Source organism: Mus musculus, chromosome 11, assembly GCF_000001635.26.
Source record: "Mus musculus strain C57BL/6J chromosome 11, GRCm38.p6 C57BL/6J".
Lineage (NCBI taxonomy): Eukaryota > Metazoa > Chordata > Mammalia > Rodentia > Muridae > Mus > Mus musculus.
In genome coordinates, this window is record NC_000077.6 from 83,625,725 (window position 1) to 83,647,343 (window position 21,619).

The 21,619-nt window shown below is 42.8% G+C and overlaps 1 pseudogene; it reads right to left on the minus strand.

The window, feature by feature from the left end:
- Positions 19,227-19,917, minus strand: Rpl9-ps1 (ribosomal protein L9, pseudogene 1; annotated as a pseudogene).

Below are 21,619 nucleotides of genomic sequence, written 5' to 3' on the forward strand. Positions count from 1 at the left end.
TTAATCTTTGTTTCCTGTGTCGGATCCTTTACATATGTAAATTTTTATTTATTTCACCATGCAATAAATTGACATCATAGCAAATGGAAGGGAAAACATTAAAAGTTTATCAAAAAGTTCACAGTGTAAAATGGAAAGAGGAGTTCAAACCTAAGTTCTAAAGAGAACAAGCAGGGAAGCATTTTAATTAAAAGCACAGTTTGCTCTGCTCTTCAGTGTCCCTGCTCTGACGACTTGCTCTTACACTTCATTTCCGGCCATTATGTTGGGCCACACTGTCACTTTATACACTTCGTGGGGTCTCCGAGATTCTGATCTGATTTTATTAATCATCTGTTTCCACTTTCATCCTTATTTTCACTCCCCCTCTCTTGGAGTCCAAGCTCCTACATATGACACCACTTTACACTCTATTTCCTTATATGACTTAGGTTTGTTTGTTTTTTTTTAATTCTTAAGGAAATATTTTCTTGCTTCTTCACATACATCATAATTTGTGACTGGGCTTTCCAAAAACAAAACAGTGGCAGGGACTGAACTCAAGAACACGCCCAGAACCTATTTGCCTCTCGTTTTAGTCTGTTGGAGCATGGCAGGCAGTTCACTCTGACCTCTAGTGGGATGTGAGTGTTGATATAGTTTTAGATTGACTCAGTTTCCCCTAAGTTCAAATGCTCTATGAGTGATATTGGAACTTTCTCCCCACTATTGAGCATGGGCTCTGAGCCTGGTGAGGTTCTTTTTTGAAAAATACTTATTTTTATTTTATATGTATAAGTGTTTTGCCTGTGTGTATGTATGTGTATCATGTATGTGCCTGGTACCCACGGAGGCAGAAAAGGGCATCCCAAGGGAATGATCTGGTTATCTAGAGCCAGGATGCCTCCTTGTAGAACAGGGAATGCTGGGTTAAATCTGTTCCTAGAATAGTAACACTATGCAAATCCAACAAATGGATCCAGAAGAACGAAGCAGGCAGCTGTGCTCTCTAGGGGCCAAGGTTTCTAACTGACCTCGACCAACGAGTATAGTATGCAATTGGCACAGGTTAAATCAATGGGACAGAACACAGAATCCAGTAACAGACTACACACAGGTGGAACCCCACAGCAATAGGAAGTGATGCTTACAATTGTTAAATTGAAGCATCAACTTGACTGGGCCAGAAAGTGCCCAGACATGAGACTCAGCACTTCCAGGAGGGCATTTTCAAATGGGACCACGATCTACATCAGTAAGCCACAAAGATCAGATCGCTCTTCTTAAAGTTATGGGCCTCAGCCAATCAGCTGATGCTTAGGGTGGGACAAAAGTGCTGATTCTCCTGTCTCTGAAGAGGATTGGTTCTTCTTCTTTCTTTGTGCTGAACAATGGGACCACACCATTACCCCTCAGTTTTCCAACTTACCTCAAAATATTGGGGTTTATCAGTCTTCATGGCTATATGAGACCGATCCCCAATTTTTTTAATTAGGGCTCTCAGAGTGGTTTCTTGAGGAGCCCTGATTAGTACAGCAAAATATATAGTAAACTAAAAGCTGCTAGGTCCATTGGATACTAATCGGTGGGTCTGCAAAAGTCTTTTTCATACATCCTTAAGTGGTGGTAAACACACCTCTACCCTCTCCACTCCCCAACTCCTTGCCTTAGCCTCATTCAATCCTTTAAACCCGTGCTAGCTCCCCCCCTTCTCTCATTTCACTCACATTCTATCATCTCTCTAGTTAGTTTTTAAATTGGGGTGTGGGACTATAGGATTCCATGTTGGTTTCCACACACTCTCCCTTTGTGTTAGCTCTCCTTTTCCCCATACTCCAGAATCCCTCCCCGCTTAAGCTTTTCCAGCCCTCAGCTTTCATTTTTTATTTTGCCTATAATCGAATGTATCACACACACACACACACACACACACACACACACACACACACACACACACGTTTTGATAATCTTGAATGCCCTATTCTCCTGCCTCTATGTGTTGGTTTGGATATGCAAGGCCCAGGGAATGGCACTATTAGGAGGTGGAATGGGTGTGGCCTTGTTGAGGGAGGCGTGGCCTTGTTGAGGGAGGCGTGGCCTTGTTGGAGGAAGTGTGTTCCTGTGGGATGGGCTTTGAGACCCTCCTCCTAGCAGCCTGGAAGAGCCAGTCTCTCCTGGATGCAGTCAGCTCAAGGTGTAGAAATCTCGCCTCTTTTGCCTACACCATGTCATGCTTACTGCCTGGATGCTGCCATGCTTCCTGCCATGATGATAATGGACTAAACCTCTGAACCCGTAAACCAGCCCCAATTAAAAGTGTCTTTTATAAGAGTTGCCTTGGTCATGGTGTCTCTTCACAGCAATGGAAACCCTAACCAAGACACTCCATCTTCTAAGTTGGGATTACAGGTGCATGCCACAGTGCTAAGTGCAAGACCTGCATTTTCTCAACTAAAAGCTGGCCCAAGACCCAAGAACTGGAACAAATAACAGTCCTTGGAAAATAGTTCAAACATTTGGCCACCAGAAGTGAAGTTCTTTGATTTTTCTTCTCTTAGATAGTCTGAAGCAATGGGAATACACATGGTTCAAATGTCTGTTCAGAGCACGAGAAAGAACTCTAAAATGAAGACAGACTAAGTTGAAGAGAGCTTCAAGGACCAGATTAGACTAAGCCAGTGGTTCTCAACCTGTGAATGGCAACCCCCACAGTGGTTGTGCATCAGATATCCTGAATATCAGATATTAACACTAGAATTCATAACAGTAGCAAAATTACAGTTGTGAGGTGGCAATGAAATAATTTTATGGTTGGAGACGTCACAACATGAAGAACTGTATTAAAGGGTTTCGAAGGGTTGCCCATAAGAAAGGTTGAAAGCCACTAGACTAAGCTGAAGGCTGCACTAAGGAGGCTGTCAACAAAAGAGTCAAGCTGCAGAGACCTGTATAGAGTCAGGCCAGCAGAGGATTGTGGGCAGAGTCAAGGTGGGGCGCTCAATTCTGCTTGCACCCTTCTGGGGCTCCAGCCATGTTCCACAGTCAACTGTTGACGAGGAGGAATTAAAGGCCAAGAATAAATGGAGGAAATGACTTAGTGCTGCCCACTCTAGGGTATGGTGTGGACCACGGACTCAGGATATACAAGAATAACTCGGTTATTCTAGTTGGTGCTGACTGTATGGAAATGGTGGTGGTGGTGAGAAAAGGTGGGACACGAGTGTGACTACAGTAAGAGAGATCTACTGATGAACGCTTCCTCCCACAGAGCCAAACTCTGACCCATGCGGGGCCAGCACCTCTCTGACCACAGAGAGTAATGTGCATGGTGTATTGTGTCATGGGCCGTAGAAGTAACATTTCAACCACACCCTGGAGGTGAAGGATTGTGACATCATGTAGCTTGGATGCTTCTAAGAAAAATCGTGTTAGCCAGTAAAGTGGACATCAGAGATTGACGCACACGATAAAGATGTGATAAGAACAATGAACTCAGCCTGTAATCCCAGTATCTTGGAGGCACAGACAGTAGGACCTCATGGTAGAGCAAGTTTAAGGTCAGCCTGAGCTACAGAGCAAGACTCTTGTCTCAAAACAAGAAAAAAAAGTAATGAGCTCAGCTTTTAAGTAGTTGTTTAACTCATCAAAGCAGTCACAGTTTTTATGAGAGTTTTGACACTGGATTATAATTATGAATCTGCATTAGATATGGGATACAGATTTTTTTGAGAAAGGTCTCTCTGTATACATATATACAACACATGTGCGCATGTACACACAATATAGATATACATATATGCATGTATAGGCACATATACATGTACATCATGTACATGATATATACATGCACATGTACATACACATATACCAGACTGACATTGAACTCACTAGGTAGCACATGCTGGCCGTGAACTTATGGCAGTCCTCTTGCTTCAGCCTCCCAAGTGCTAGGAAAACAGACATGACATAACACACCCTTGGCCACTCACTATATTGCTTCTCCTGTAGCTGTGGCTTCTCTAATTCTTCTATCTCCATGCAAGGCATGGCCTTAGCTTGCACTGTGCTTTTCAAGACTCCATGGCATTAGCCTCCATGGCACACGGCACTGCTGGGAGAGCTGGGGAGAATGTCAGAAGGCTCAGCTCTGTGGGGGGAGTGCTTGGTGTGCAGATCTGCTCTGGTGAGAAGTCATTAGCCACCCAGCCACACAACATCACACCTCCTCACACTGTGGAAACCATTTCCCCAGTGAGCAAGCAGCTGGGCCATTCCTGAAAACTGTCTGAAACCTTGTGGTGACCCAAGGCTCTCCTGGCCCATGCAACGTGGGTGCCAGTAACATGATTAAAAGTCCCTTCTTTGTCTCCTCAGTGTTTCATCTTCCAAAGCCCCAGGGTACCTCTAAAGAGCGGTTATGTCTTAGATCCAGGAAGTATCTTCTTCAGCGAACCTCCTTTTCCTTACACCTCCTCTGCCCCCTGTGAGCCTATCCTTCATTTCTGTGTCTGTCTGTGGCTGGGACCACAATGCCAAAGTATGTACCTGACAGCCTCTAAATAGGGAACCCAGAGGGTTCTAAATTATTTCTGAGAATTCTCCTTTGAGAAAGGATTTAGCAATTCTATTCTGTTCTGGGAGATACAGCATCCTAGTTTCTGGATGGGAAAAGGAGGCCTAACAGGTTTTTGACAAGAAGTAGACTATAGACAAATAGTAACACCTAGGTTCTAGCAGTATGGTAGAACTTGATTTCTGATGGGTTCCAGGTGGCATTTCTCAAGCAGAAACAGAAGTAATTTGATTGGAAAATTAAATTCCTTGTAGAGAGATGTGGAGTCTCAAAGCCAAAAATCAAGAAACATGCAAAGAAAGGAAAATACAGAAATCTAGCCAAAAATGTCCTGGAAAATTTATGCCATTTTCCTTTGTCCTCTATGAGTGCTGTCTGCATGTACTTCTGCCTGTTTCTCAGGGCCAGGGCACAGAGTGGCTAGCTGGCTTTATCTTCTGCATAGCTCCTTAGGTTTTTCCATTGTGTCTCTCACTGCCTGCTGCAGAGAGTCCAGCTACTCCTGCTGTTTCTTAATGACCTCATGGAAGATTCCACAGAGACTGTGAATGGTTATCACATGACCAGGAAGCTGTTGGGGCTGAGAGAGGCTCCTTCCCTAGTACCTGGCTCTCTGTAGTCCTAGGTGCTCAGACCTGGTCTAGGGCCTGCACAGTCCCTGGGCACTGTGACGATAAGGAGTATCATAAGGAAGCTGGCTTTCCAAAGACCTCACAGACTTTTAAAGTAGATACATGAGCCCTAAGACTGGAGAAACTTTGGGGACATAAGGTCAGGCCTTGAAATGTATAGGAAGAGAAGGATGCAGGGCCACAGGAATCCCCTCTGCATGTCCTTAAGGTCCCACCATGCCACCATTTTCTGCAGTTTCTAGGTCAAGAGAAGCTGGCAGGTCTGAGCTGACGCCAGCCAGTACTGGGTCCAGGAATTCATCACTGACCTGGAACTGAACTCTGAGAGGTTCTGGAAGTAGCACGGAAGTGGAAAGTGGAACATCTGTGAGCTCAATGAGGAGGAAATGCTTGTCTCTGCAGTTCTGAAGGACATCTCTTCTGTGGTCCCACCCTAAAGCCCAGCCTACTCTGGGTTTCTTCTGAACTTAATCTTGCTTATGTATCCCATTTTGGTTTTGCACTGTACTTTTATTTTTTAAAATGGTGTTATGTAACAAATGAGTTGTGGATATCTCATGACTTCCTCTTCACCCCCGACCCCCTTTCCCTTCAGCTCTTCTCCAATACCCTCTTCAAATCCATGAGTGTGATTAGCTTTCTTAGGGAGAAATCGAACCACATGTATCAAGCAACAAATACTGGACAGCTTGACTTGTGTTGCCTTTAGCACACTGAAGATATCACAATAAAATGTCAGGGAGTGTCACAACCACAGATTGACAGGGACACTGCAAGAGGACAGGGACATAAGAGAAGAGGTCGAAGCCACAAGGATGGGCAGCACACTACACTAGTATACCAGATGTTTCCCAGAAAGATGGCTTCCTGGGAAATGGAAACTGACACTAGTATTTTATAAATAATCATATTTTATAAATAATTGATTGTAAAATCAATTTTATAATTGCTATGGTCTAGGGCAGCGGGTCTCATCTTGCAGGTTGTGATCTTTTTGAGGGTTGCCTAAGACCATTGGAAAACACTGGTATTTACATTATGATTCATGACAATAGCAAAATTACAGTTATGAAGTAGCAACAAAAATAACTTTATGGTTGGGATCACCACTACATGAGGAACTATATTAAAGGGTCACCATTAGGAAGGTTGAGAACCACTGTTCTAGGGAAACACTCCACTGGTAAAAGTAGTGCATTCTGTGTATGCATCTAAGCTCATCTTCATACACGAACCACTGCTGAACGACAGCTGACGTTTGTTGAGAGCTTGTCAGGTGCTGGGGTCTGTGTTCACACTTGCTCATATGAATGCCAGCCTAGCAAAACTGCCCTTAGCTATCGAGGACTCCCTGTTGGTAGCTGGCCAAGAAATGTGACTACATCCTCTGCTGCTCACCTCTTTGCTTTCTAGAAGAATGTTTTCCACATGTGGTAAGTGAAAATGAAATTTCAGGTGACAAATGAAAATACAGAATGAGTACTCTTTAAGGATAAGTATGTCTCGAGTATATTGAGAATATATAGTACTGCTTTTTTTGTCTAGAAGTTGGATTTTCCTGGGTTTTCCTGTACTATACCTGGCCACCCTCTTTGCAGTGAATACCTCTTATTCAAGCATCTATTTCCTGATGGTGACACCCACATAAGGGATGGCTTACTATAGAGAGGTAATTCCAAAGTTGAGTTCACCTTAGAGTCAGCCAGGAACGTTCCTAAAGTCCAGTGTGAGGGTCTTACTTCCAAAGTTACAAATGTAATTTGTACCTAGATTTGGCACCTTTAAAACTCCCCCAGTGATATTAAAGTGAGTTCAGTCTGAGAACCGCCATAGGCTACAATCATGGGCTAGTTTAGTCAGAGGGAAGACAGGGCAGTCTCTTCTGAGTTTTGGTGCCTTAGATGGGATGGGTTTTGTTAATTCTGCTGGATGGCTGGTCAGAAGCTCAGATCTCCATGCACAGTGTGCCTCCAGCAGGTTTAAGACCCTCGCTGAGAACTGGTTGTCCTCCATCTGGTCCTCTGTATTAATTTCTATCCCCATACCCTGATGGTGGAGCAATGCCACCCCGTGGTGGCCAACAGGATCGTTCCCTGACTGCTGTACACTAGATGTACCTTCACAAAGACCACACATGTTTACTGTGACAGTTCATCCTGTGGCATCAACATTACTGGGATAATTATTACCTAGATAAACCTCTATTTCGGGGTGTGTTTAGGAGGAGTTTCCAGAGGAGATTTAGCATTTGAATAAGAGGGCAACCCGAATTTGATCCCCAGAATTCACACAAAAGTAGAAGAAAAAAATAAATTTCACAATGTTGTCCTCTCTCCTCCATATGTGCACTATGGCATGTGCATGCCCATTACATGTGCATGTGCATACATGTGATTCACACACTATAATAATAATAACTAAAGTTAAAGCAATTTGAGATTGAAGTGTTATTTAGAAAAACATTTTATCTGGATGTGGCCATGAAGTGATGAATATGCCCGGATGCTAAGGAGGAGCATAATTAGGAGCTAAGATAGGAAAAAAGTTAAGCATCTTATATTCTACTCAGTCAGGGTAGGTTAGGCTAGCCCAGGTAACAAAACCCAGCAGATATTCTTCACACACACACATATCACAGGACCTATGTGGAGGATTAGGTAATTGGTTTCCAAGTTTCATCTACATGAGAATCTCCTCTAGAGCTTATTTCAGCAGATTTCCAGGATTTTCCCAGGAGCCCCCGAGTCTACAGGTTGGCTTAAGATTCTGTGTTTCTAGTGAGCACTCAGGCAAAGATGATTCTGTGGGTCTAAGAACAATGAGTTTCATGAGTCAGTCACAAAGCAGCTTTCCTCCAAGTGGTGACCTGGGCATCTGTAGACTTTGTGAGGGAAAAGGCTCGAAAGCACACTGACTTAACTGTGTTGGTCCCAAAGCGACCCATTTCCCTTAGGCTCTCAGTTCAGTGGCTACAGCTAGTCATATGAGCTTCCCTGTAGTGATGCATCAACCCACTCCTAATATTCGCCAGAGTAAGCTTCATCTTCAACAAGCTTCTGAGCGGTGTCCTACATGCCAGACTGAAGCAAACCAAGCCACCTGCACCTGTTTGCTAAGACCCTGAGACAAGTAACCACTTGAGTCTGGCACTTTGCCTGTGCCTTGTGCTGTCTAATCTTGCTGTCACCTCTGCAGCTTTAACTCTAAGCTTTTTAAGCTCTGAACATCGGTCTGCCCAAATTCTGCTGGAGTCACAGCCATTCTTGGTAGGAAGGGTGGTTGGTGACTCCAGGGAAATACTGCCATTTGGAGTCTTATACTACTTTATAAGTAACCCCCAGCAAACTCATTTTACCTTCCAGGAGGAATTTGTATGGTGTGTATGGTGGCTAACACTGATTGTCAACTTGACAGAATTCACAATCACAAGAGACAAGGTTCAGGGCGCGTCTGTAAGGAATTATCTACTTTAGGTTACTGAGGTGGGAAGATCCGCCCCACCTTTGTGAGTGGCACCAGGTTACCGGAAGCAGGAAGACGATGCTCCCCCCTCCCCCAACATATGGGTGACACCATTCCATGGTTAGGGATTCTGCACTGAACCAGAAAGAGAAGCTGAACTCCTTAGTGCCAGTGCCAGTCTCTGCTTCTGCACTATGGTTGCCAAGCAACCACTCACACACACACACACACACACACACACACACACACACACACCCGCCACTATGTCTTCCCTGCTGAGATTTGTTGTGTCTGCCCTTTCTTCTCCATCTTGCTTTTGTCAGGCATTTTCTCACAGCAATGAGAAAAGCAACACAGGAGTTATTCTTCGGTCTTATTATGCTATCAGAAATTAGCAGATGTTGATTTTGTGTCTCTCTGGGAAGTCATTCTGGGAAGTCTTGCATCAGCCTCCTGAATAGCTTCTCTTCACTCATTAAAAAGCTTACCGATGAAAGCGACTCAACCACTGTGAACCCACACACTAGTAGAAACATTTACTTCCATTTCTGTTTTCCCCTGATTAATACAGGATTCAGTTTAGTATTTAGTATTTGTTACGTATGAATGCTTTGTGAAATATTCTTGAATTTTCCATTCTTTTATTTTTAGAAAAGATTTACTTATTTATTTTTTTGTATCTGAGTACATCGTTGCTATCTTCAGACACACCAGAAGAGGACAGCATATCCCATGACAGATAGATGGTTGTGAGCCACCATGTGGTTGTTGGGAATTGAACTCAGGACCTCTGGAAGAGCACACAGTTTATATAGAGAGAGTTCCAGGATAGCCAGAGAAACCCTGTCTCAAATCCAACCCCACCTCCAAAAAAGAGTTGACTATCTCATATAATTTGTCACAGTAAAGGAAAGCTGAGTCACACATACATTGGCCAATTTTCTTGTTTTTAATATAAACCAATGCTTTTGTGGAACATCAGTTCTAGGAAAATAATATTATACACTAGAAAAATAATATTATGCACTAGGAAACTAAAAAGAAAGAAAGAAAGAAAGAAAGAAAGAAAGAAAGAAAGAAAGAAAGAAAGAGAAAAAGAAAAACCAAAAACCTAGATCCAAACCTAAGAAATTTTACTGTTTAAAATTCAGAACATTTTATGTGATTTTAGAAGTCCCAATCAAGCAACATAAGCATAAGATGTTAGTCATGGTATAAATTAACTACATGATCCTGGATCATGGAATAACTTCTTAGCCAGCACTTATGTTATGCCCAGTTTGCAAGACCCCAAGACCACCAGAACTCAATTCCGAGGGTTTAGTCAGCACAAGCTTGAGCTTGGGTCGCAATCCTTCCCTGACACAGCAGGTCGGGAGAGTGACCATGGTATCTACGGAAAGGGGTTCTTAAAGGCAAAAATCGCAAGTGGGGGTTTCTAAGTCTTGGCATCACATGATTGGGTAAGAGGTCATTGGCCTGTTTTAGGTCCTAAGGCTGCAAAGTTTCTGGCCCAGCAATCTAAAGAACATCTGGCCACTAATTAATAGCTGCTACAGAAAAGGAGTGATGAGCACCCTTCAGGTTTGTGTGGAGGTGTTGCTATTTTCTGAGAGAAAAGTATGCAGGATAGGAGGGTTGCTAGGGAACACCATCTCTTTTAATGCAGAAAAGAGTATTGTGGGACCCAGCAGTTCCCAGCAGCTCCAGCTGACTGGGTATGTTTCACCTTAGGACTTGGTTCTTTGTCTAAACTTGTGTCTCCAGGCCTCCACTTAGGTTTCTCAGTTTCTCACTTACCTCTCCATCAACTCTGTACCTTTGTAGAGATGTTAGATTTTAAAGAATGGAATGAATTGGAGTTTTTTGGGTTTTTTTTCTCTCTTTTTTGTTTTTTGAGAGAAGGTCTTGCTGCATAATCCAAGCTAGTCTTAAACACGAGATCATTCCTGTCTCAGCCATAAGTGCAGGGATCAAAGGCATGTACCAATAAGCTAAGCAAAACTGCAGGAATTTTACCATGCTGGACTTAGGACAAACAAACAAACATAAACTTATGAAGACGAAGACTGAATTTGTCATGGTTGGAGAGATGAGATGGCTCAGTAGTTAAGAGCACTGATTGGCTGCCCTTCCAGAGGTTCTGAGTTTGATTCTTCTGGACTCTACAGGCACCAGGCATGCACATGGGGAACTATACATATATGCACATACATGTAGACAGAGCACCCATACACATAAAATTAATTCTTCTTAAAGATTGATTTTAGTACAAAAACAACATATACTAGGTGTACAATATTCTATAAGATAATCATTGTTTCATAAAGTAATGTTTTATCTGTTTCAGAAACCTGAATGTAGAGGCACTATGGCCATTTCCTGTAGATGACTCTTCCTTCAGATTTTCATGTTCATTTTCTCTCCCCCACCATTTTTCCTGCCAGTGGTGCTGACTTTGCAGAACAAAGACAACAGAATTACCAGTCTTAGGAGAGGGTCATTCAGAGAATAGGTCATTGACTTCACACATCTGAGTGTGGAGATGATAAAGGACAAGCTATAAATATTTGTTGGATGTCAGCTTTGGAACAAGGTCTTACAGAAAAGGCCAGACAATTACTCACCTACATACAGAGTAGGTGTTAACCACTTTGTGATTGTCAGGACTAGGGGAGGCGTGGCACAGACAGTTACAGGAATCTCTTCAGCAAGCAGCTAAGAACACATAGACATGCTTTAGAAAAATCAGTTAGACAAAACCAGGCATAGTGGCATATCTGTGGTGCACCTAGGGAGGGGAGACAGGAAGACTGGGGGTTCAAGGTTGATCTAAACTATATAGTATGTTTCAGGTTAGTCTAGACTACATGAAACACTTTGTAATGTACTTCATATATTAGCAAAGTGTTGTGTATTGTTTAAGCTCATTGAGAAGCTGGCCTGGAGGCAGGGTTGCCCCATCCTCTGTCACGGCCGAGCACGCTTATGTCAAGTGTTCTTCAAGACCAGGGTTGCTATTGTTTACTCTATAGTGGAAAAATACCCACTGAGGGAAAGAGAAGGCAGAGGCTCATCCTGGAGAGAAGGTCCTGCTCTGCCAGAACTCTGGACTTGGAACTTCAGTACAACTTCTTCAGAGTGTTTCCCATTGCTAAATGATGTTGATAATGGTATCTTTTGTTTGTTGTCTCAATTGGGCTGCTCAGCTGTAGAGACAGCTGGCTGGATATACTGAGTGTTTTTCTCTCTGCTCTTTCATGTAACAGAGGATTAATATCTAGAATAAATAAGGAAGTAAAAATGGTTAACACACAAAACCCTCAAGTAATTTGATCAATAAACAGGCCAGTAAACTGAAGAGACACTTCTTAAAACAAGTACTAGTGGCAAACATATACATGAAAAGATGGTCAGTCTGTAGCTGTCAGTGAATGGCAAAACAAGACCACATTGAGGTTCCATCGAAGCCCAGCCCGAACAGCTAAAACAACAAATGCAGGAGAGGAACCCTGTCCAGTGTTGGCAAAAATGTAGAGAGCAGCCATGATGCAAATCAACATCGGGATTCTTCAAAAACAAAAACAAGATACCACATGATTCAGCTGTACTGCCTTTGGTATATGCCCAAAGCATTGCTATTAATATCAACATACAGCAGAGACACCCACAAGTCTAGGTTTATTGTGACTCTATTCACAAAATCCAAGTTGGAATTAGCCTATGTGCTCATCAACAGGTTAATGAATAATGATGATGATGATGATAATGGTGATGATGATGATAAAGATAATGATGATGATAATAATAATAATAATAATAATAATAATAATTTAGCCAGGTGTGATGGGGTCCACCTTTAATCCCAGCACTCAGGAGGCAGAGGCTGGTAGATCTCTGACTTCAAAGCCAGCGTGGTCTATAGGACGAGTTCCAAGACAGCCAGGACTACACAGAAACCCTGTCTCAAAAAACAAAAAACAAAAAAAACAAAAAAGACCAAACCAACCAAACAAACAAAAAACAGAGGGAAGAAAAAAAGGAGAGAGCGAAAGAGGAAGAGGCAGAGGCATGTATGTATATATTAGAATATTAATCTTCTATAAAGAAGAACAAAGTCACACTATTTGCAGGAAAATGGGTGGAACTGGGCATCATGTTAAATGAAAAGAGCCATCCTGGGGAAAACAAGTATCTTGTATTTTTTCTATTATGTAGAATATACACAATAGAGGTGGGGAAAAGCTAAAATGAAAGTAGATGGGGCACTGTGAGGGAAGGGAGGTAATAGGGGAGTGTGTATGAGCAAAATATATCACATAGATTAAAAGTCCCAATAAAGTTCATAGTTATGTAAATTAATGTGTGCTGGTAAATTTTTAATTAATTCGATTAAATAAATCAATATTTATTAAGTATCCAGAGTATATTTTTTGGCAAGCAACCCATCCTTGGGTCTCTGTTCTCTAATCTGCCCATAGATATAACTGGTATTTCTGTTCTCTCTAAGACTCACAGAAATTCCTTTCTGTGTAGTCCTTGGTTGACACCAATGCTAGGGAGAATTGGCACAGACCTATCAGGTTTTGACTTAGTAGCTTTGAAGACTGAGGAGTAGGCAACAGAATTTCTGGGTTCACCCTTCTCTGCACCCCATCTGACTTGGGAAGCTAGGCTCAGGGTCATTCTAATTCTCAGGCCTGACTCCTCAACCTGCCCTCCCCAGATGTTTCCATGGTGACAGGGGTGGTGCTGATGGTCTCATAAGCCAGCCTCCTCTTCCTCTGCAGAGGCAGCTCCTCCATGACGCTCTGCTGCTCCCAGGGCATGCCTCTCTGGGCACTCTCAAAGGTCAGGACTCCCCAAGAGTGACCACAGCCACCCTGTGGGCCTTTTCAGATTCTCCTACCAGTTCCTCGTGACTTTACATTCCCTTCCAGAGATGGACAGAAAGACTGGTTTTACCTGACACTGCCTATTTCTCTCATGGTAGTCACTTTCTGACTTGCTAGGGGCCAGCTGAGGGTGGGAGTGTGTTCACAGAAAAGGCCACAAATTCTTGGAGGTCTGGGCTAATTCTGAGGGAAGGCACAGGCTGAGTCAAAGGGAGTTTTCATAGAAACAGACAAGTCACCTCCATATTTTTAAAACCAATGATAAAATCAGAGAAAATGTAGACTGAGAGAGTGCTGCCCAGGGGTCCTTACCCCTGCGGAGAACTGGAAAGCAGTTGGAGATTGTTTTTCAGTCATCCTGCCCCTTCCATTTCTTTTTCTACTTTACAGTTGGCCACTATCTCCCCCTGCAGGAAATGCCACTTAGTGACTAGTCTGTCTCTTGTTCCTGCTCTACTGAGGAACTCTAGTCAGTCTAAGACACCAACCCTGCTGCTCACCTGTGACACAGACTGGGGGACCTTCAGCGCTAGGATGGCTGCTGGAAGCAAGTGTTGTAGGATTCTACCTCTTGTTGAAACATGTTCAGTTTCCCCGTTTCCCAAATAGGAGAGGACTCAACCCTTCTTCTGAACTATATAAAAATAGGAAGCTAAGGAGCACCCCCCCCCCACACACACACACAACATAGCTTAAGGCATATTGAAAATCCCTTGTGAAGTTGTTTCACGTGGTTACTTTTGTCTGCAGTATTTGGTGATGTATTCTGACAAGAGACAAGAACCACAATCGAAAACAGACTCAAGCAGGTCCAGGAACAAAGATGGGGCAAGGGAGGAGAATAGCTAGGGTCTCAGAGTGTGGGCAGAATGAGATGGGGCCCAGGCACTCACTTGCCAGCATCCTTCATGGGGCCAAGCTACATCTTAGTCTTAGTATGTAGACCCTGGGCTGTGGGGAGGTGGGAACTGGTGGTGGTGGTGGTGGGGGGGGAGTTGACTGGAGAGGAAGTATTTAGTACAGCTGTGTCCTGTTGACTGGTACATGCAAGAGGGGTCTTGGGTAACCACGGGGCTCAGCATATCCGCAAGAATAGGTCAGGTGCTCTCTCAGCTCGGGCTGTTTACAGGGAAGTGGTTTCTACAGCACGAGTTGCTGAAATGGTAGTGTCATCCTAGAGTCACACTTCGAGGGCTCCTTCTCACTAGTCATGGTTTCCTCTACAAAGCAGAAACTTCTGATCTATTCCACAGCTGTTCTAATTATACAGATGTGAATAAATGAAGCTGCCACAACTCTTGGACGGTGAAAACCCAAATGATTTCACCCAGGGCCTCTGGAGTGTGGGCAGACACTCAGTTGCCAGAGTCCTTAGACGATTAGAGCAGTACCAGCAACGGGCTCAGCGAGCAAGCGAGGAGCGTACAATCAGCCTTCGAGACCCCGTTTCTTCCTGAGAGATTCTTCAGGAAGTACACTAGTCAAATGGCACTAAGGCACATCAGATATGGGAGCTAAGTATAACGGGCTAAGCCTAACTAATCTGAAAATGTTGTTAGCCTTTGAACAAGGAAGTTTGTACCTAAGAATTTATTTCCTATCCAGAAAAATCCAATCCCTCCCAGGGGGGTAGCATTAGGGGAGGGTGGTGAGGTCATATGCACACACGTTTCATCTCCAGGAAATTTACATCAATTTTTAATTGGATGTAATTTAGTCATCTATGTAGAAACATCCCTTAGTCTTTACAAATGGTGTGATGACATGAGAAACGTTTACATCATGAGAATACATTTGAAAACCCCGAAATGCAAATTAGCTCATTTTAAGCAAGACCTACCCAGCCAAGCTCTGACGATCTGATGAATCTTACACAATATTTTTTTAAATTTATTATTATTATTATTATTATTATTATTATTATTATTATTATTATTATTATTTGATGCTGCTTCCAGAAAAGGGGACTCCTAAGCTGATGGGTCCCATCTGTGTGTTCACTACTGAAGGATTCCCCTGTGTTCCTCAATATGGCCACTCTTTACCAGTGATTCACTGTTTTACATTCTCTCCCTCTCCCAACCCCCCATTGTCTGCCAGTGGAGGTGGGTGGTGTGGGTAACAGACTGGCTCTGCCCCCTGCATGGGTTCCACTGTGGGTGTGTAGTTCCATTTTTCTGGTGGTTACTTCAACACGGTAAAGAGTAGTAATGTCTATTTAGTGTCAGATTTGGAAGATAGTTCTGTATGGTGCAACAGGAAGTACACAAGTCGACACCTCCAAGATAAAGGGCCCTCAGATGGCTGAACTTTTCTAATCTACAGAGCAAAGGAGAAGAAATACACATCACATACAAAATGTGAATGCCCTTCATATACCAACAAAGAAAATCAATAGCCCACACCTCAGTCTATGCTACATCCCTCCCCAAATACAGAAGCCTGTATTTCCTTTGGGCTATCAGCCTTCCTTGCATTTCTCCAACTTTAAATTGATATGCAGTTATGTAGACATATGTACCTTGATTTATCTAAGAGAATAGCAAAACCCATCACCAGTACTTTGTTAGGAAATCAAATTTAGAAGAATGCAAAGATTTTTTTTCCTCAACAACAACAACAACAACATCACACTCTTCCCTGAACATATACAAGAAAAGGACTCATGGACCTGTGGTAGGCACTGGCAGCCTCTCTGGAAGCACATCTGAGGAAGATGTGATTCTTGCTGGGCAGCAACATCTTCGTTACCTAGGGCCATGGCCCACTTTGTACCTGACAGTCAGGGTTCATTAGCTCAAGCCTCTGATTTAGGTTGGATTGATTGGCTTCCTCCTTAAAACAGCTAACAGCCTGAGAAATGAAGAGCACTCTACCGTGAATATGAACCTGGCTGAAGTATAGAATGGTCTGAATGAATGAATCTCTCTCAAGATGGTTTTCTCTCTCAGCCTCTCTCTTGTGTGGTACTGAAAAAAAAAATCCTAGGCTGGGCCTAGGTAAACTGTACTTCCTTGGTATCTGAGCCCCACAGCTCAGATGTTAGATTACTGTGTGATGATCTAGTAAATCTAGCCTGGCTGCTTGTTTCATCCTAGTTATTAATTTACTCTTGGAACACTGTGGTTTGATTAATAACTCCATTCTAGTTATTAATTTATCCTCAGAATGAGGCAATTGATAAGATTAAGTCCTACTTTTACCTAGAAGGGAAGGTCTTTGCCACTACTTTCAGTCTCCCTACTCCGGTATCTCCTGGTCGAATTCACATGCTGTATTTGGCACCATTATCCACAAAATAATAACTCTAAATAGCTGCTTAGTGACCCTTTAAAAAGAAATTTTTGTCAGGTTATCTGTGATTTCCATCTGAATAGAACAAAAAAGCCCAAAGCAGATCCAGAAGACAATGGTGATTCTCAAAAAGGTGCCTTGGGAACAACTGGGTGAACATCGCTTAGGAACTAGAAGCACAAGCTTCAACCCTTTCCCAAGCAAGAGGCCCATCAAGCTGTGTTTTCACAAGCCTCTGGGGCATGCTGATGCATATGAGAATTTTTTTTAAAAATTATGTTCTTTTTCTCTGAGTGCCCTGTTTTATAAAAAGACAAGATATGTTTATGGAGCAAGGTATGGTGAGGTGGGAGGGGTATTGTGTTTTATAAAAAAATAAAGAAGAAGAAGAGGAAGAAGGAGGAAGAGGAGGAACAAGAAAGAAAGAAAGAAAGAAAGAAAGAAAGAAAGAAAGAAAGAAAGAAAGGAAGAAGAAAGAAGAAAGAAAGAAAGGGAAGGAAGGAAGGAAGGGAGGAAGGAAGGAAGAAAGAAAGAAAGAAAGAAAGAAAGAAAGAAAGAAAGAAAGAAGAAAGAAAGGAGCCAAGGAGATGTTTGATAGAGCCAGGTATGGTTGATAAAGCCAGGTATGGTGAGGTGGGGGAGCTGCCTCTGCAGGCCCATACTGAAGCATCCCTTCCCCTTAAGGTACCAGCCATACAATGGGTTTAGTGTAGAATAGACTTTATTTAGGGCATGGAAAGGGGTGTTGAGAAGGGAGTAGAGGCAGAAAAAGGTGCAAGCACACACACACATGCACACATGAGAGAGAGAGAAGAGGAGGTGGAGGAGAAGGAAGAGGAGAAGAGAAGAGGACAGGAGGGGCTAGCCAGGAACACATGGAAAGAGGGGGGATGGGGATGGGGAGTGAGAGAGAAAGGGGTCAGGAAGGGAAGAGAATCAGAGAGAATAAGAGAGTGAGGAGGGGGGGCAAACAGCCCCTATTATAGTAAGCCAGGCCTACCTGGCTATAGCCAGGTAATTGCTGGGCAGAACCTAGAAGTAATACCAACATTCCTGTGTTTTGGTTTAATTAAAAAAGGGAGAAACTAGAAAGGGGTGATGGTGAAGCAGGAATAGAGTGGTTGTGATCTCTAGTTACTTCCTGCTGACTTTGGGGTGACATATATCTGGGAAACCTAAGAAAATGGGGATGGAGATATTGGTCCAGTCTTAGGAGAGTTGGCTGTTTCCTTGCTGTCTGGGGTCTATGGGAACTTCTGTAGATAGAAGGAGCAGACCCAGTAGAAGCATTTGTGTCTGTGAGAATAGATTGGAGCATCTGTGGGTTGCTTCCCTGCAGCTGTTTTGGATGTATATTTTAAGTAAATGCCTGGATTTGACAAAATGCTGAAGCACACACACACACACACACACACACACACACACACACACACACACACACGGCATAATAAAGTACGTTTGGGGGAAAAAAACTTTTTCTTAGATATACATTTGAAGCTCTTAAGTCTTGGTGGTTGGGTTGAGAGGAGTCCCAATCCCAGGGCACATGAGAAGAATCCTACCCTCTGAGATAAGTAGCAAGTGGGAACTTAGGCTGTTGATTGGCTGGTGTACTTATCTAGATGGAGTCTGTTTGGTCCATGAGAGGTAGATCTGAGTGGGTTTTCTGGAGCTTATAAGTTTGTAAAAGAGATAGATTTGTTAACATGAACAGTCAGATGAGCTCAGTGGGGGGGGGGGGGGTGGAACAAAACAAAACCTTTTGTAGAGCAGAAGGAGCAAGAAGGGTTTTTTCTTTTGTTTAAGGGGACTGAATATATATAACAACCAGGATGTTTCTTTATTTACATAGATTCACAAAAGAGACAAACAGACGATTTCAAAAGAAAAACAAACCATGTCATTTTGTTCCTGGACAAGCGTACTGTTAGGGTTAAAAAATCACTGAAGGAAGACCCCAGACTCAAATAGTATGCAAGAACAAAGAACGTTTATTCTGCAGAAAACCCCAGCATGCTAGGGTCACCCCATTGCTTCAGGATGGTGACCCAGACAAAGACATTCAAGCCCTTTTTATAACAGACCTGCTTAATTGCTTCTGACATAACAAACCGACTTCTAAAACCTAGAGTACATTCCAAGGGGTTATAAACACCATTAACCAAAGGTCATAAATAAGGAGCTAAACATACTACTTATCACAGATGCAATGACAGGAGATAAAATATTGACTGGGTTTAGATCTACACAAAACTTCAAGGACAACTTAGTTATGGTTTTTAACTGCCTATGAACCTGTAATCTAGTAACAAATGATGAATGTTTGGCCAGATAATTACTCATAGTGAGTATGCATATAGACATTCTCTGTTATAAACCTTTTATTCAAAATTTTTTCAATATATAAGTCTTTTATTCTCCCAAAAGAGCCCAAATTGTTCTTGTGAACAAGATCTCATTTCTGGAGCCAGGAAACTGAGGCCTCCTCACTCGTCAGCCTGCTGCACGGTTCCCTTCTCAGACACATAGATGCCATCCAAACACTTCCTGATATCCTTGTTTTTAACTGTTGTGGCTTGCTGAATCAGGGTGGCTGAATTTGAAACAAGTTCAATATCATTTCCTTCAAGGATTAACTCATTCTTCTGGGCTTGAGAGACAGAACAAGCAACACCTGTCCTCATCTGAACCCTGCGATGTATTTTCACCCAAGAAATTTCGGATTTCAACCAAAGAGTCATTCTCCTGGATAAGACGTTGATGGGGAAGTGAGCATACATAGACCGCATCTTGTAACGGAAGCCCAGTGTGACACTCTTGATCATGTTCTGAACATGACTGCAGATGTTCCTGATGGTGGCCAGTTCCTTTCTGTTACCCCACCATTTGTCAACCCGGAGCCTTTTCTTTTTCTTCCCAAGAAGACTCAGCTCCACGTTGATGTGATTGAAGTCCCTCTGCAGAGTCCCCCTGGGGCCCTTCATAATGACTGTGCGCCCCTTCAGAGTGATTTTGACATTCTCAGGAATGTTGACAGTCTGATTACTGAGAATAGTCTTCATCCTTGCAGTAGATGGGGCAATTTATTACTTTAATTTATGTGTAAACTCATAGTGAACTTTTTACCATTAATTCACACACTCTGAAAGTCTCTGAAGTGCTGAGAACAGAGAAGAGACAGGCCTCTCTCCCCTTTTCTTCCCTAGAGACTTCAACTTAAAGCTGGGCAATTCCTGCTGAGATAGAACAAAGGCTACTTCACCTAGCCTCCCACTGCTTTACTATGAGGTGCAACCCCCCCCAAAACAAACAAACAAACAAAAAAAAAACAAAAACAAAAACCCAAAAAACAAAAACAAACAAACAAACAAACAAAACAGAGACTGCAGCTTCTTGACTCAGAGCAGCCCAGGTAGGCATGCAGAAGCAAAGTACCTTATACTGAGGATGGACAGCAAATGGTTTATGGCCTAGTTTCTGAGTGGAGACAATATGGGGGGAAAAAGGACCCTTCATTACAAGTACAGAGAAAATAGGAATTATCAGTTTCAAATCACTTTAGACTATGTAAGTGTTTATGACATATGATATTGTATTCTTCAGGAAAGTGAAATGTTAAACAGATAGAAAAATATGAGTCAGTCTAGGTGAGTTCCCAAGCCTTGAACAATGCACAGTTGTTGAAGTACAACTTGTGAGTTAGCCTTAAGTTTCAAAGCTCTCCCAGGCTGCAGGCTGACTTGTTCTATTCACTTGTTCTCTGTTTTTTACTTAAAAGACCTCACTGGAACTTAATGTGAGCCATTCTCCATACAATTGGCAAGTTCTTATATTTCTTTTATATACTATTTTTATATCATCAAAGGTTGTTTTAGGCAAACTAACTTTGTTATTAAGGTTTATTTTCTGGGAATCATGACCCATACACTACATATAGGAGGAAGCCTGTAATCTGATCAGTTGCCAAATCTCTTGTTTCTGAGTTTGCTTAGGGGCAGGTGTGCCAAGAAAACTCTGGGGCTGTCCAACATTTTTGTGCTTTTCATAATCTCCATGGCAAGAAAGAGTCCCAAGTGGGGCCAGATAAGGTTACTCCTTTGAGAGTAGAAATAATTTTCTGGGGGAAAGACATAAATGAATCATAATGTAAAAAGTCCCCCACAAATGCAACACGTAGAGATCAGAAACCCAGGGTGAAAGACAGCACAATGGTGAAGACAGCATCCACCTCATCTTTGCTGGACTGTGTGCATTGGACTGCTGTGCTGGCTTCATGGTTCTCTGGCTGTGCCACAGTGCCCTCTGATACTTCTGGAACTATTTCAGGGCACCTGGAACAATGGTGACTGAAACAAAGGCATTTACGTAATGTCGCTCAGAGTATAAGCAGGATTTCCACCTTGGCCATGACAGCTGTGGCTGTTTTGGCAGGTGGGCTGAAGTCTCCTCCAGTTTGGGCAGAGAAACTCAGCTCAAAGGAAGAAAGGTTTATTTTGGCGCATGGTTGCTGAAATTGGCTAGGGTACTTTCAGCAAGACGGCGAGGCCTTGTCATGGCAGAAGCATGTGGACAAAAGCTGCCTGCTAGTGGAAACCAAGAAATAGGTCTTGCTTCCACCACAGAAAGCCCATCCAAATCTCCAAACCCATTAAAGTATGGCTTCATACAATCCATGAGGTTAGAGCCCTTGTGAACCAATCACTTCCCAAAGGCTCCTCCTCTGAACCCTGCTGTACCTGGGACCAATCCTTTGATGCATATGTTTTCAGGGGATGCATGGCATG